Here is a 15,157-nt window from a genome sequence, read left to right on the forward strand (position 1 = left end):
GATCAACAAAGATGTTGAAGACAAAAAATGGAGTTGAGGCCACATTCAGACCAGCCATACAGAGCAACAAAAAAATAAAGGTGATGGGACAAATGTGTGTACAGTTAAGGGAACACAGAATAAGGGCCAAGAGGTTTTGGTAAGGTGAAACAAGTCCAGAACTGAAGATACATGAAAAGAGTTCACAAATGTAGGGCGGACCTTTACCAGAATCTAGCAAAGTGTCAGGCTCAGATTGAAAACCGGCATGTAGCTCTCCAGTTGCTCAGACAAGTTTTCTCTCCAGACATTAAGCTTGTTAAGGAAAAAAAAATGAGTGGGCATGGTTTACGGCATTCCGACAGGGCGGGGCCTGATAGAGTTGGCACCTGGCCCCACAGAGATCGGGACGCTCTGTTTGAAGGGCACCCCGGTCAGCAGTGCAACCCAACTGTGCCAACCTGGCGATGTCAACCTGCGGCAAGGCGCAGTATCAGGGCACTGTACCACTTGCATCCTAGGGCTATGCTTACCTCTCACCCCCAGAAGGATCTCCTTGACTGAATCTTGCTTGGCCAAACCTGTTGCAAACCTTGCTGATGTGATGTCATGATGGCGAGATATGAATATTTAGTGAGGCGAGGTCATGTGGCGGTGGGCTTGTTAATAATATTCAAATACATTAGAATCTATTTAAATGCGGTTCATGCCATTTGTGGGTGCAAACCTTGTGATGTCACCGGCGAGGGTCGGGGAAAATTGGGAAACGCCATCTCACCAGAGAGAATCGCATTTCACTGATGCTCTACGGATTTTCCGCCTGCGTCGCTGATTCCGCACATGGCTAGTGAGGGCTCAAAATTGCCCACATAATGTCTGCCTCCCTGATATGTAAGATTGTCTGATCTGCTTAACAAGGGCTGCGGAACAAAGCGGGAAGTAGTGTGAGTCCTCAGAGCTCATGAGCCGACACATGTGGAAAAATAATCTATGTTTCCACAGTTCTGGGTTTGGGCCACACACACCCACTCACACAGCATGAGAGATCTCAGTGACTGATCAGAAAGAAGTTATGTTTATGTCCATGCTTGTTATTGTTAACAAAGTAAATCCAAAATATTATTTCGAGGGTAGGTTTGTGTTTGTTATTTGTCTGTTGTATGGTGTGGCTCAGTGGCAAAGAGGAGGAGTGCTGCTTAGTTCAGATGGGGCGCGATGTAACAGGCATGTCGTACCCAACTTGGTGTCGGGATGAGGCCGTTGAATTTCACAAGAGGCCTCTTGCAAGATTTGTGCCGCTTGAAGCACCTCATGAGATTAAACAAAGTCTCGTGAACAGTCACAATCTGGATCTCGCCCTCACTGGAAGTGATCCAAATCAGCATATTCAAATGAGCCATTAACAAATTTAAATATGAGTTTGCGGAATTCTCCTGGCACACGGGACCTAATGGCTGTGCCTGGGAGACCACGTCAGGGTGCCGAGTTGTAATGGCACTTGGGGGGGGGGGTATTCCAAGCCATTAGTGACCTTGGGTGGTTGGGGACAGGGAAGAGAGGCACCCTGGCACATGCTCTGGCACCTGGACACCTTAGCACTGCCAGACAAGGTGCACGGGTGGCACTGCCTGGCCAGCTGTGGCACTGCCAGGGTGGCAGTGCCAGGGTGTCCGGTCCCAGCTTGGCACTTCCTGGGATCGGCCCCAGGTGGAGAGGGATGAGGGGATGTTCCCTACGTTGGGAGGGAGTGGGTGTCGAAAATGGGGGAGGAGGCGGTGGGTGGGGGGGGGGGGGGGGGGGGAGAGAAAGATCAGGCAGCCAGGCAAAATGGCGCCCCGATCTGTGGAATTTCTGGCAGTAAAGTGGCATTAAATAGCAGGGTGTTTCTCGGCGCTGCAGTCGCCAAGGACCGCCCCGCTAAACGCGCCCACAACCAGACATAATTTTTTTTCCGGTTAAATCGAGCCCATAGTTTTCAGTTGTGAGCCATGAACTATGGGTTTTTTGGGTGTAGTTGAGGAGGAGTTATACAAAGTTTTTAACAAATGGAAGATCCTTTCCTTTTTATTGTTGGCTAATTAGTGTTGTCAACCTGAGGCAGGCAAGCTTTTCAGAGAAAAGAAAATGGGGACCAATAATAATCTGCTTAGGCAGAAAGAAAGATGGCTTTCAGCCTTGTGGTAGAAGGATTCGCATCATCCAATTTAATCAAGGATGAGATTCCGTAAAGCTCTTGAGCTGATTGCTCTAATCTGAGTCCATCTGAGTACGTACATTATTTTGGATCATTCCAGGTGCACCAACCAGCTTGGGTTTCAAGTCATAAGGGAGATTCCTTCCCAGAGCCGCTCCTCTGAGCTGGGTTGTTTGTGATGGTGAATTTCCCGTCACGACACATTCACGTTTATCAAAGCTTTACACGAAAGGTAATCAGCAATGGGATGTAATTCAATGCCTTGTATTCTCTCCCTGTAACAAGGTGTGGAGGTGAGGGTTGGGGATCCATCGTTAAAGGTATATTGCCTCCCAAGGCCACTCGGAACGTGACCATTTCCGTTTTTTACTGTGTGCCATTGTCCCATTCGGAGTAGGAGGATATTTCATTAACATGTTGAAGGCAGGCTCCCACGGTGCAGTTAGGAGTCTGATTTGAATGTAACTGTGGCCCACAAGGTGTTTCAGAATGCAGGAAACCCAGCAGCCAAAATAGAGGCACAGACTGCTGTCTCCAGGACGTAAGTGCTTTTACTAGTGCTCCTTGTTGGGCAAGAGGAGCAAAAGTGGTTCCCTGCCCCTCAAGCAAACCATTGGCCTTCCTCTACTAATTGCGACCTCTCTATACACTGCTCTGATTGGCAATCTTCTCTTCCCCTCACCAAACCCTGAACTCCAGCCTGCCCTGTGATTTGATTGTCAGGGACTGTCTTCTGGTTCTGGTTTTCCTGTCTGGCAACAAGCCAGCCTGTCAATTCGGCCGGCTGCTGGGTAGCGCTACACACTCTCCTGCACCCCCCATGTCTTTCCATGAATATCAGGGGCAGTTTGCAAACAATCCTTTTGTCTAGCACCAAGAAAGCTGGTATAATTCCATACTCAATTACTTCCTGAGGTAAAATTCCAATTCTAGATTCTAATCCGCAGTCCATATTATCAGAATATTATTTCAAACTTGAAAATATTTAAATAAAGGATTTCCCTATAACCCAAATTGCATAATAAAAGTAGGCCTCATCGTAATTCTCTCTGATTCAACCCAATCTCCGGTATACGGTTACTGTCTTTAACTCTGCTCTATCTGTGTTCATTCTGTGCTATGTTATCAGGCATCTATTACGCAATGCTTCTTGAAGCTGTGTTGTGATGAGGATGTCTATACAAAATGTGGATTTTATTCCAAACTGATTTCAGTGATATAGCAATTAAAGCAGATTTAAACAGGAAGCTATTAAGGCAATTTAAGCTTTACAGCAGGCGATGATTAGTCATTCATTTTTATCAGTTAAGTTGAATTACTGTATTATTTGGAATTACACTATTACTGGGGGGAAAATGACAAACACCGTTGTTTTAGTCAGGCTATTCACAAGGTAGCAGAGACACAGACTAGATGCATATTTAAACAGATTCCTCACACAGTGATGTCCTGGCCTCAGGTGACTTGTTCGGGAAGTCACTGAGCGGAGGCCCCAGTTTTTCTTTGCAGTGATTCAGACACTGGTGCACCAATGTGCAATCCAAAGAAAACAACCTCCTCTTTGCGGTCTATTGCGGATCAAAAAATCCAAGATCTGAGTGATTGAGTGCTGCTCCTGTACATCTTAACAAATAAATGTATTATTTTAAATATTTTCTACATTACTCAATTACGATTCGACCTTTGACACATGTAACCATGACCACATGTCCCATTCAGATCAATGCACATATGCTTTGGTAATCTAATAGCTGCCACAAAACTCTTTACAGTGCACGATTTATTGCCTGGCTCTTTCTCAGCAAAGACCAGCTATTCAACATTGTACCTTTTACCATGAGCGTTTGAAATATTCCACATTAAAGGCATCTGCATGCAATCTGTTTGTGTCATGGGGTGTTGCGAACAAACAGCAAAACAAATAAGTGACATTTGCAGAATCAAAGAAGCATACACATCAGTTACTGAGTGTGGCCAAGAACTTGGCATCCTTCATGTCTCCAAGGTATTAAAATAAAGCTGAGTTTGACAATGCGACAGCACTTCATGCGCCTCTGTCATTGAAGGCAAACCATTTTTAAAGAGCAAGAGTAGAGTACAATACAAAAACATCATCTTCAACTGACCTGTGACATTGTGGTTTACGATCTGTGGCTTAGAGATACTGTAGAGTTGATATCACAAGGTCTAATCTCACCCGTTGCTCATTATTTGTATACCTATTATTTTTGAAAAATAGCCTCCAATTGCAACTTCAAATTTGATCCTATTTTAAATTCGTAACTTTCAATATTTACTCATTAATCCTTTGTTGAAGGGCGGCACTGTGGTGCAGTGGTTAGCACTGCCAGCTCACGGCACTGAGGACCCGGGTTCGATGCTGGCCCCGAGTCACTGTCCGTTTGGAATTTGCACATTCCCCCTGTGTCAGCATGGATCTCACCCCCACAACCCAAAGATGTGCAGGGTAGGTGGATTGGCTATAATTGCCCCTTAATTGGAAATTTAAAAAAAAATTAATCCTTTGTTGAATACTGTAATATTCTGCTATATTGTGAAGAAACCCTGACTAGTGGCTTTGCAGTTTGATGCTGCTAATAGGCACTGGGTGGACGAGAGCAAACACAGTAATGTTTCACAATGGGGACCATTGATATATCGAAACTACCTATCTGAACCTCCCATCAGATTTCTTATGATGGTTGTACAACTAATTGTCCTTTACTGCTGGAAATTCCTTTAGTCTTTTTAAACTTTGCCATGGTTTTCTGGTTCACCATCACTCTCTACCACCTCTTTGCCTGGCTTGTTCAGAACATTTGATTGTTGAGGTCACACATTGATTGACACCATTGATCGTGACACCCAATTTTGTGTCACCATCACTCTGTTGACTGAGACCCTGCTTGATCGACTTAGACAGACACAAGAAAACAAACGCTGTCTGCTGTAACTCTATTTTATTTGGATATTACAATCTTCAAGATCAACCACACAGAATATGACTCAGACTCACAGCTGAGCTCTAAGTATAACCTGCCAGGCTACAATCACTCAGTGGGGAAATCTTCTTCTCTGAGCTCTGAACTCAGGGCTCCTCTTCTGTGGTGGTTGTTCCTGGGGGTTCCCAGGTAGTTGCTGACAATGTGTTCTGATGTCCCTTCTTTTGTCCAGGTTTTGCTGGCGCTGAGTCATGATACACAAATACACAACTGGCCTGAGTTCTATTGTCTCATCAAGACTTCAACTCATTCATAGAAATAAACTGGATACTCCTGTTAACCAGGATGATTTAATCAAGATGCATTGTCCTCTGAAACACTCTTGTCTGACCAGCTATTAGCTCATTATGGGGTCTGATGGTCTCTTTTTTTGTCGTTCTTCCTGTTGCAAAGTTGATCTCTACTGTCTTGAAGTTAGTTCCATATTCATAGCGTTATCTTTTTGTTGCTTTGTGTTAACATGATATATACTGTAATTGGGTGATCATAAAGTTCTGTTTAACAAGAGTGAGTTTCTGTGCTGACTTGAGTGGTCTGGTGAACAGCCAATATTGATTCCGGCCAGGACCTTATTTGGTAGTTCCTGTTTTCGATCTATATGTTTTTTTTCCTCTGTCAGCCTGTCCCCAGTACCACAACAAATTGGATATGTTATGTAATCTTTTGTACAAAAACAAATGGACCTAACACCACTGTCTCTGGCAATGAGTTTTCACTTTAATGTCTCCAAGAACACTGCTGTGATACTCTTTACGGATTATTTTCTAACCATTCATCAATCCAGCATAATATTTAATTATTTACCCCTTGGATAAAAAACTTGTCAATTGGTCTGATATTTGGGATAATGTCAAATGTCCCCTTAATTCCAAGTGGATATGATTCACAACCCCAGCCTTATCCACCAGTTCTGAAAAGTCCTCAAGAATGTCCAGTTGTAAGAGTCCTTCCTGTTTATTCCCATTTATTTTCTTTTATTATTTTTGATCCATGGACCCATAATTGGAATGTGCCTTTAAGCAGAAGAGTTCTTGTGAGGATAGCATGTTCCAGATTTTGTATTTTAGAGGAGAAACTGGACTCATTGGCACCGGGTGAATCTTAGGCACCAATTTTGGAGGAAGCCGGTTCAATTGGTTGGCTGGCAACCAATGGGTTGGCCAGGGTCAGTGTTCTGCCTGACAACAGTCAGTGATTGCTTCCTGCTTGGCGCTTTCTATGAGAGCTGGGCAGAAGTGATTAGACCTTAGAAGGAGAAGGAACACTCTTTCTCTGCTGAGGTAAAGAACTGCTTTAGTGTTCTAATACCAGTAAGTGCCTGGCACATCTTTGCTGTGAACTTGAAATAATCCCGAATCCATCGAGAAAATAGACAAGCCAGAAATGGTAGCCTCAAGGGCGATTTCATAGCGTGTATGAGGGATTGTTTCTTAGAGCAATATGTTACGGAGCTAACCGAGGAGCAGGCTATTTTAGATTTAGTATTATGTAGCAAAGAAGGGTTCATAAATAGTCTTGTCTTTAAGGATCCTCTTAGAAAGAGTGATCACAGCATGTTAGAATTTCAAATTCAGATTGAGCAAGAGAAGACAGAGTGCCATACTAGAGTTTGGTGTTGGGCAGTCCTGAGCAAAGAGTTGGCCCAAGTAGATTGAACACAAATAATTGAGGGTAGGACAGTTGAGGAACAATGGCGGATGTTCAGGGATATATTAAACATAATTAAAGTACATTCCTGAGAGGAAGAGGAATTGTAAAAGGGAGAGAAGTGTTCCATGGATAACAAAGGAAGTCAAAGAGGACATAAAGGCAAAAACTAGGGCTTAGCATACTGCAAAAGCAAGTGGTAAGCTGGAGGATTGGGATAACTTTAAGGTTCAGCAAAAGGCTGCTGAGAATAAAATCAAAAGAGCTAAAAGGAAACTAGCAGAAAACATAAACACTGATACCAAAACCTTCTAGAAGTATATAAAGAGGGAGAGAAGAGCTCGTTGGCCCTTTAGAGGACGATACTAGTGAGGTAATTATGGGGAACACAGAGATGGCAGACATACTGAACCAATATTTTGCCTCTGTCTTTATGGTAGAGGATAATAAAAAATGTTCCAAAAACTGCAGTTAATGCAGAGGGTCCTGGTGCAATAACCATCCCTAGGGAGAAGATATTGAATACACAAATGGGATTAAAGGCAGTTAAGTCTCCAGGACCTGATAGCCTTTAACCTAGGGTATTAAAGGAGGTGGCAGCAGGGATAGTGGATGCATTGGTTATGATATTTCAAAATTGCCTGGATTCTGGAAAGGTCCCGGTTGATTAGAAACACTAAATGTGATGCCCCGATTCAAAAAGGAAGAGAGGTTAAAAAGTAGGAAACTATAGACCGGTTAGCTTGACCTCTGTGGTGGGGAAGTTGCTGGAATCAATCATTAAGGAGCAGAATACTGAACATTTGGAAAGACAAAACTCAATCCATCATTGTCAGCATGGTTTTAAGAAGGGTAAGTTATGCTTGACAAACTGGCTTGAGTTCTTTGGGGATTTAACCCGAAAGGTGGATAATGGGGAACCTGTGGATGTGGTATATCTAGACTTCCAGAAGGCATTTGACAATGGATAGTAAGAGGCTTTTTCCAAGTGTGAAAGTGTCAATTACAATGGGGGGCAGATTCAAGGTAAGAGGGGGAAAGTTTAAAGGGAATGTGCAGGCTAGGTTTTTCATGCAGAGAGTGGCGGGTGCCTGAAACGCGCTGCCAGGGGATGTGGTGGAAGCAGGCACATTAACAACATTTAAGAAGCATCTGGAAGGGTACATGAATAGGGAGGAAATCGAAGGATACGGACCGAGTAAGGACACAAGGTTTTTTTAGTTGGGGCATCATGGTCAGCACAGGCTTGGAGGGCGGAAGGGCCTGTTCTTGTGCTGTACCTTTCTTTGTTCTTTGTTCTTTGACAAGGTGCCACATAAAAGACTGACCCAGATGGTGAGATCGCAGGGGATTGGGAGTAGAGTACTGGATTGGATTGAGGATTGGCTGTCGGATAAATGGGTGCATCTCTGGCTGGCGAACCTCAACTGTTTACAATCTATGGAAATGATCTGCAAGCAGCGACAGAGCGTAACATAGCAAAGATTGCAGATGATACTAAAATAGATGGGAAAGCAGGTGGTGAAGAGGAGATAAAGTGTTTACAGACGGATATAGATAAGTTTGGAGAATGGGCCAAAATTTGGCAGATGGAGTTTAAGGTGGATAAGTGTGAGGTTATCCATTTTGCCGAAAAAAATAGAAAGGGAAATTATTATGGAAATGGAAAGAAGATTTAAAATGCATCTGGACAGAGGGATCTGGGTGTCTTTGTTAACGAATTGCAGAAAGTTGCTATGCAGGTACAGCATGCTATAAGAAAGGCAAATGGAATTTTAGTGTTTATTGCAAAAGGACTGGAGTATAAAAGAGAAGTGTTGTTGGAATTGTATAGGGTGTTAGTGAGACCACATCTGGAGTATTGTGTCCAGTTTTGGTCTCCTTATTTGATGAAGGATGTGGTGGAATTGGAAGCAATTCAGAGGAGATTCACCAGTTTGATTCGGAGGTTGAAGGCGTTGACATATGAGGAGAGATTGAATAGTTTGAGCTTACAGTCGCTGGAGTTTAGAAGAATGAAAGGGGATCTGATCGAATGTATAAAATACTAAAAGGGATTGATAAAGTAAATTTAGACCAAATGTTCCCCCTTCTGGGGCAATCCAGAAAAAGAGGCCTCAGATATAGGTTGAGAGGCAGTAGATTTAAAACTGAGATGAGGAGGAACTACTTCTCGCAGAGTGTGGTGAATTTGTGGAACTCCCTGCCCCATAGTGTGATGGAGTAAATGGTTTCAAGCTGGAAATAGATATATTTCTGATTTTAAAAATGGGATAAAGGGATATAGGGAACAGGCAGGGAGGTGGGTTTGACAGCAGGAAGAGATCAGCCATGATCTGATCGAATGGCGGAGCAGGCTAAAAGGGTTAAATTGCCTACTTTTGCTCCTAATTGCTATGTTCCTATGTCTCTGCATCCTCGAAGGAAAAGGAGCTGTGTTTCTCCCCCTCTCTGCTGCCGACTATCTGCTGTCTCTCTGAGTCGGCAATGAAGGGCATTGCTAGCTAAACAAAAATAAAGTACCCAACTGAAGGCCTAACCTTGAGAAAGAAACTAACTGGAAGACACCCATCTGAATCAACGATCCTCATCCTTTTATTTAATTATACATTTTTTTATCTCTCAACCACCCTTTTCCCTCTGTTGTTTGCCTGTGTGTGTGTGTGTAGAGAGTGGGAGGAGTTAGAAAGGGGGGGTGTTGGGAATCCAATATTAGATAACCAGTTGTATTATTTGTCTATTTAATTATAATTACTGTTAATAATAAAAGGTAACTTTTGTTTAAATTTTACAAACCTGGTGACTGTAATCAATTTAACTCAACCAAAGCCACGGGTATATATATAAAATTTAATTTCGCCTGTGTTGCGATTCCGGGTCACGTGGGACTTGAATTGACCAGTCATTAGCCCAGCGTGTTGTAACACATTGAATGGGTCAAACCTGTTATTCCTGAATCGATGCTGATTCACTCTAATCAGACTCTTTCATTATGGATGATCCCAAATGCTATCCATCGTCAATGTGCTGAAGATTCTCCTCCGTCAAAGTAAGACTGTAATTTGAGGGTATATTTCGTGTCCCTCATGTTGTCCGATTTGTGTATAGAGGTGGACAAGGAATGCTGATAAATGTTGGGAAATATTGCTAGGAGTGTGACTTGTGAGTCAAAGGAGTTAATATGGAAATTGGATCTGGCATTGGTGACTCACATCTGGAATACAAGGTTCAGTTTTGGTCTTGTATTAGGGGAAAATACAAATGATGGCATTTGCTTCTTTCTGCTCCATTGAACCATGAAAGATAGAAAATCATTTGCCATCTCCTCAGCCAATTCCAGCAACGCTCTTGGGTTGAAATAGTCATTTTTTAGCTGAAACCTTCTGATTCTGTAGGGTTCCTGCCTGCTGTCTTCCTTAAGTCCCGAGATCAATTCAGGCATTTTTTCACTCTTCTTTAAGTAGGCAACAAACGAGTCCGAACCGAGATGGTCAAAAGAAAACCTGGTTTATTGCAACGCAATTATATTTACAATATTGGTAAGTCCCAGCCAGATTTGCTCTGTCGCTTCCATGCCTGGCCGACTTTATACAGAATTCAATCAGGCTCCCCACCTCCTTAGCGGAGGTGCTTGCATTCGGTCAGACTCATGGCGAGACTGATTGCTCTGACCCCGTAGACCTCAAGCGGATTATAAGATCCCTCCCTCCCAAATTCCAAAGACTCTTCTGACGACTGTGGAGTAGGAGGGCGCCGGACTCTCTCCACCTGTGTGGCTGTGTTTCCTGCATTTGCGCCGCTGGATCAGACGGTGTGTACCTGGGCGGCAAACGTAACTTCCATTTTGAAAGCCGTGGTGGATGCATTGCCTGAGGCTGCTGCACTGCTTGCTCTGTGTTGGATACTTCCAACACTTGTGTGTTTCCATTTCAGAATCCGTACCTCTGACCTCGCTCATTTCGGAGTTTTGACCCGCTTGGGATAATGCTCTAGTTTTGTGCTGGCATTGGATTTGGTTTGACTGTAGTTTTCCTATCCCAAGGAATTTTTTTGCAAGACTGGTCTTCTGGACCTTACATGATTGAGGCGCTTTCTCCTGGCATGACCTTGTGCCTGAACCTGATAAGACACTGGCCCTGTCTGGTAGATGATGGTCCCTGAGATCATTTGGGCGTTGTCTGCAAAGTTTCTAACATAGATTGCGAGACCTGGTACAAACAGTCTGAGCATTTTTTGTCTAACAGGGCAATGCCCTTGCTGCCCTGACTATGACATACTTTACCATCAATATCAGGGAAGACCAGACTTAGATGGGTTCAAAGGATTCGGTCCATTAGCAATTTGGCTGGTGCCACTCCAGTTGCGGCATGCGGAGTCGTCTGATAACAGACAAGAACCTGGCTAGTCTCATGTCCATCAACCCCGAAGTCTGCTTTTTGGCCCTTGTTACAACGTCTGTACTACCCGCTCTGCCAACCCGTTAGAATCCGGGTAACACGGGGCCTTCTGGATGTGCCATACCCCATTATTCTTCAGGAACCCCAGGAATTCTTCACATGCGAAAGACGTTCCACTGTCAGTAACTAACACTCCTGGGATACCGTGCGTACTGAAAGACACATGCAATTTCTCAAGGCCTTCAAGGTGGTCGACAACATCTTATGGAGCTCCAATCACTTTGAATGGGCATCTATCAGAAGTAAGAACGGCGAGCCCTGAAAGGGCCTGGCAAAATCAGCGTGAAACGTCACCCATGGCCGACCCGGCTATTCCCACGGGTAAAGTGACGCAGCTGACGGAGTTTTTATTGTTCCCGACATATGCCACACTGCTGGACTACCCTCTCTATGTCTACGTTTAAACCCGGCCACCAAACCAAGCTACGGGCGAGCATTTTCATTTTGGACACCCCCAGGTGCCCGTTGTGGAGGTCCCTCAAAATTAGATCTTGCAGGGTCAGCACGGTGGCTCAGTGGTCAGCATTGCTGCCTCACGGCACTGAGGTCCCAGGTTCGATCCCGGCTCTGGGTTACTGTCCGTGTGGAGTTTGCAGATTCTCCCCGTGTCTGCGTGGGTTTCACCCCCACAACATATAGATGTGCAGGGTAGGTGGATTGGCCACGCTAAATTGCCCCTTAATTGGAAAAAATAATTGGGTACTCTAAATTTTTTTTAAAAATCAGATCTTGCGCCTTGCCAGAGACGACAGTGCGTGTCCCCCACAAAAGTATGCTCTCTTCTATGCTAAACTCGGGCCTTTTCATCAAGAAGGCCAGTAATTCATTTGGCAGTCTTCTCTGCTGACCCCCATACAGGACTATGTGTCGCAGGACCGGGTCTGTGCCCACTCGCGGATTTGAGATGCTATGTCTGGCGACAAATCCATTAGGTTGAGCTTGGCCACCACTTTGTCAGTCCTGCAAGGAGAAGGTTGGTGCGTAAATAAAGACAGTCAGCTCAATGTATTTGCATTAGCGATCTGGGGACCCAGACGAGTTCACAAATGAGTATTCATATGCAGTCAGCAGGAGGGCCCAACGCTGTAACCTGGCGGAGGCAATGGGCGGAACCACCTTGTCTTCTTTCAAAAGACCTAGCAGCGGTTTGTAGTCCGTGATGATCGTGAATCGTCGACCGTACACATACTGATGGAATTTCTTCATGGTGAAGACAACTGCCAGACCTTCTTTCGCAATTTGCGCATAATTACGTACGGCCACGGCCAGTGTCTGGTAGGTGAAAGCGATCGGCCTCTCTCTGACATCTTCCATTTGGTGTGACAAAACGGTGCCAGTGCTGTACGGTGAAACATCACACATGACAATTAGTAGCTTGGCGGGATCACAGTGTATTAACACTCCTGAGGAAGTCAATTGCTTTTTACTTGCGTAAACCCTTCTTCCTGTTGCTTTTTCCACGCCCATTCCTGGTTCTTCAAGAGGAGGTGTAGGGGGGCTAATATGATCATGTGGCCGGGATGAACTTTCCGTAATTGCTCACCAATTCCAAAAATGATCGCAACTCTGTGGTGTTTTCAGGTGTAGGAGCCTGCTGAATTGCCTGTACTTTTTTCCACGACCAGGTGCAACCCCTCACGCTCCACTCACTAGCCCAGGTACATTACTTCCTTTGCGTGGAAAACGCATTTTTCTCTCTGCAGGCGAACGCCCGTCTCTGAGAAACAAGTTAGTTAAATGCACCCGCTGTTTTCCCTGTGACTAATTTGTCATCCAGATACACTGCCACTCTCGTCAACTCTCTCAGTATGTTTTCCATTACGCTCTGGACTATGGCAACAGGCCGATGACACTCCAAAGGGCAGTCTGGTATACCCATGTAGGCATCTATGGGTGTTTATAGTGATGTATTCATGGGAGACACGGTCCAATTCTAACTGGAAGTATACACGGCTCATATCAAGCTTCGTAAATGAGTGTCCACCGGCCAATTTTGCTTAAATGTCCTTGATGCAGAGCATCAGGTAACAAACCAACTGGGAGGCCCTGTTGACTGACAACTTATAGTCCCCACGCAGTCTGATTGTCTTATCCAGTTTGAGCACCGAGACCACAGGTGCCGGTCAATCTGCAAAGCGGACTGGTCTAATGATTCCAAGGCTTCTGAGCTGGCTGGATTCGGCCTCAACTTCTGTTAACTAACATAAGAGACCGGGTGAGCCCTCAAGTAGCTTGGTTGTGCGTCCGAGTCGACTTGAATCCTTGCCATGGCCCCTTTCATTTTCCCCAGTCCTGGTTGAAAATCTCAGGGTATGTTCCCAGCATGGGATATACGCCCCCAGATCTCATTTGGAAAATGCGCTGCCGCTCCCGAAATCTACCCAGGGTGCTGGGGGACTCTCCCATAGTGCATTGGGGCTTGGGAAGGTGTCGGGTGTCGCTATGGGGGCTCCAGAGATCGGGATGCCATTTTTAAATGGCGTCCTGATCTCTTGCAATACTGAGGAGTTCCGAGCGAGCAGAGATACTCAGTGCACAAAATGGGCTACGTGCGGCCTCGGCCAAGCATTCCTTGCTGAGTCCCCGATCTAACGCGAGTGCCATTTTCTTGGATCGTGTTTCTTGGCTCTGCAAACACTGGGAAACACGCGGCTAATCACGCTCGCTATGGGAATTTGTTCCCATTTAGTTAAATCACACCTATTATTTCTACAGGTTCTCTCTGCTATAGCAATCTCAGTGCTCCAATATAAATAGAGGCACAGTCTAGATCCGAACTCAAGTTACCCCTAGATGACTGGAGATGGACACACCAGTTATATCATTGATTATGTACATGCTGATTGGGAGAACACTGCAATAGACTTCAGCTAAGGATACCTGCAGACCTGAATTTGTCTAAAATCTGTATAAAATAAGTAATTTAACTCGTTTGGAGAATAATTACATTAGGCCATGATATTTCCTTTTTACACACCTTGCTTCCTGGGTTTTATTTGAATTCATACTGCAGTTCAAGGAGATTACTGACCGTTACGTGCAGATTAAATGCCATTTTTCTTTCTGGAGGAGGTTATGGACGTGTGGGTGGTCAAAATTCTTCAGTATTAATACATGTTACTTTCTTAGTACAATTCGTGGCTTGAGGCTACACTTGTGGTAATAAACTGTTCCTGTTAAAAACTCAGCGGAAACAACAGCAGAGATAGAACATAGCAAATATATCAGATGTTGATTCAAGATATTTTTTCTGTTAATGCAGCAATCAATAGCCTCAAGTGGTTCAGCAGAGATGTGTTTGTGTGGAAAATTAGGTAGCAATCATTCAGTGAGAGAGGATGGCACTTTTATATTTGCTGTGCCTCTCTCAAGCATCAAATTTAAATAAGATTTATTTAAATTTTATTTTTTGTGATTCCTTGACAAGATGTTAGAGCAGGAAAATAAGATATTTCTCCAGTTTTGCTATCAAGGGGCAGCTTTAAGCACTCCAAGATTATGCACAACAATTATTGGATGCAGAATAAAGCACCTTTAAAGAAACATCACTGTTCCTCAGCTCCTACCTAGAGTTGTCAACTCTGGTTGAGTTCATCCCTGGAGGTTTCATCACGTAACCTATGACACAGAATCACCCTGTCCCCAAGCCCACACCCATTGGTTTCCCAACATGCCTATCAGTGGAGGGGTGGCACAGTGGTTAGCACTGCTTCCTCACAGCACTAGGGACCTGGGTTCGATTCAAGCCTTGGGTGATTGTCAATATGGAGTTTGCACATTCTTCCCGTGTCTGCTTGGGTGCTCTGGTTTCTTCCCACAGTCCAAAGATGTGAAGGTTAGGCAGATTGGCCATGCTAGATTGCCCTTTAGTGGTAGAA

General features: G+C 44.4%; 1 protein-coding gene across 1 annotated transcript in view; it reads left to right on the forward strand.

Moving 5' to 3' along the window:
* The window catches only part of arhgap24 (Rho GTPase activating protein 24), a 606,798-nt gene that overhangs the window by 82,326 nt on the left and 509,315 nt on the right, over positions 1-15,157 (forward strand). The window lies entirely within an intron of this gene.

This window comes from Scyliorhinus torazame, chromosome 3 (assembly GCF_047496885.1).
Source record: "Scyliorhinus torazame isolate Kashiwa2021f chromosome 3, sScyTor2.1, whole genome shotgun sequence".
NCBI lineage: Eukaryota > Metazoa > Chordata > Chondrichthyes > Carcharhiniformes > Scyliorhinidae > Scyliorhinus > Scyliorhinus torazame.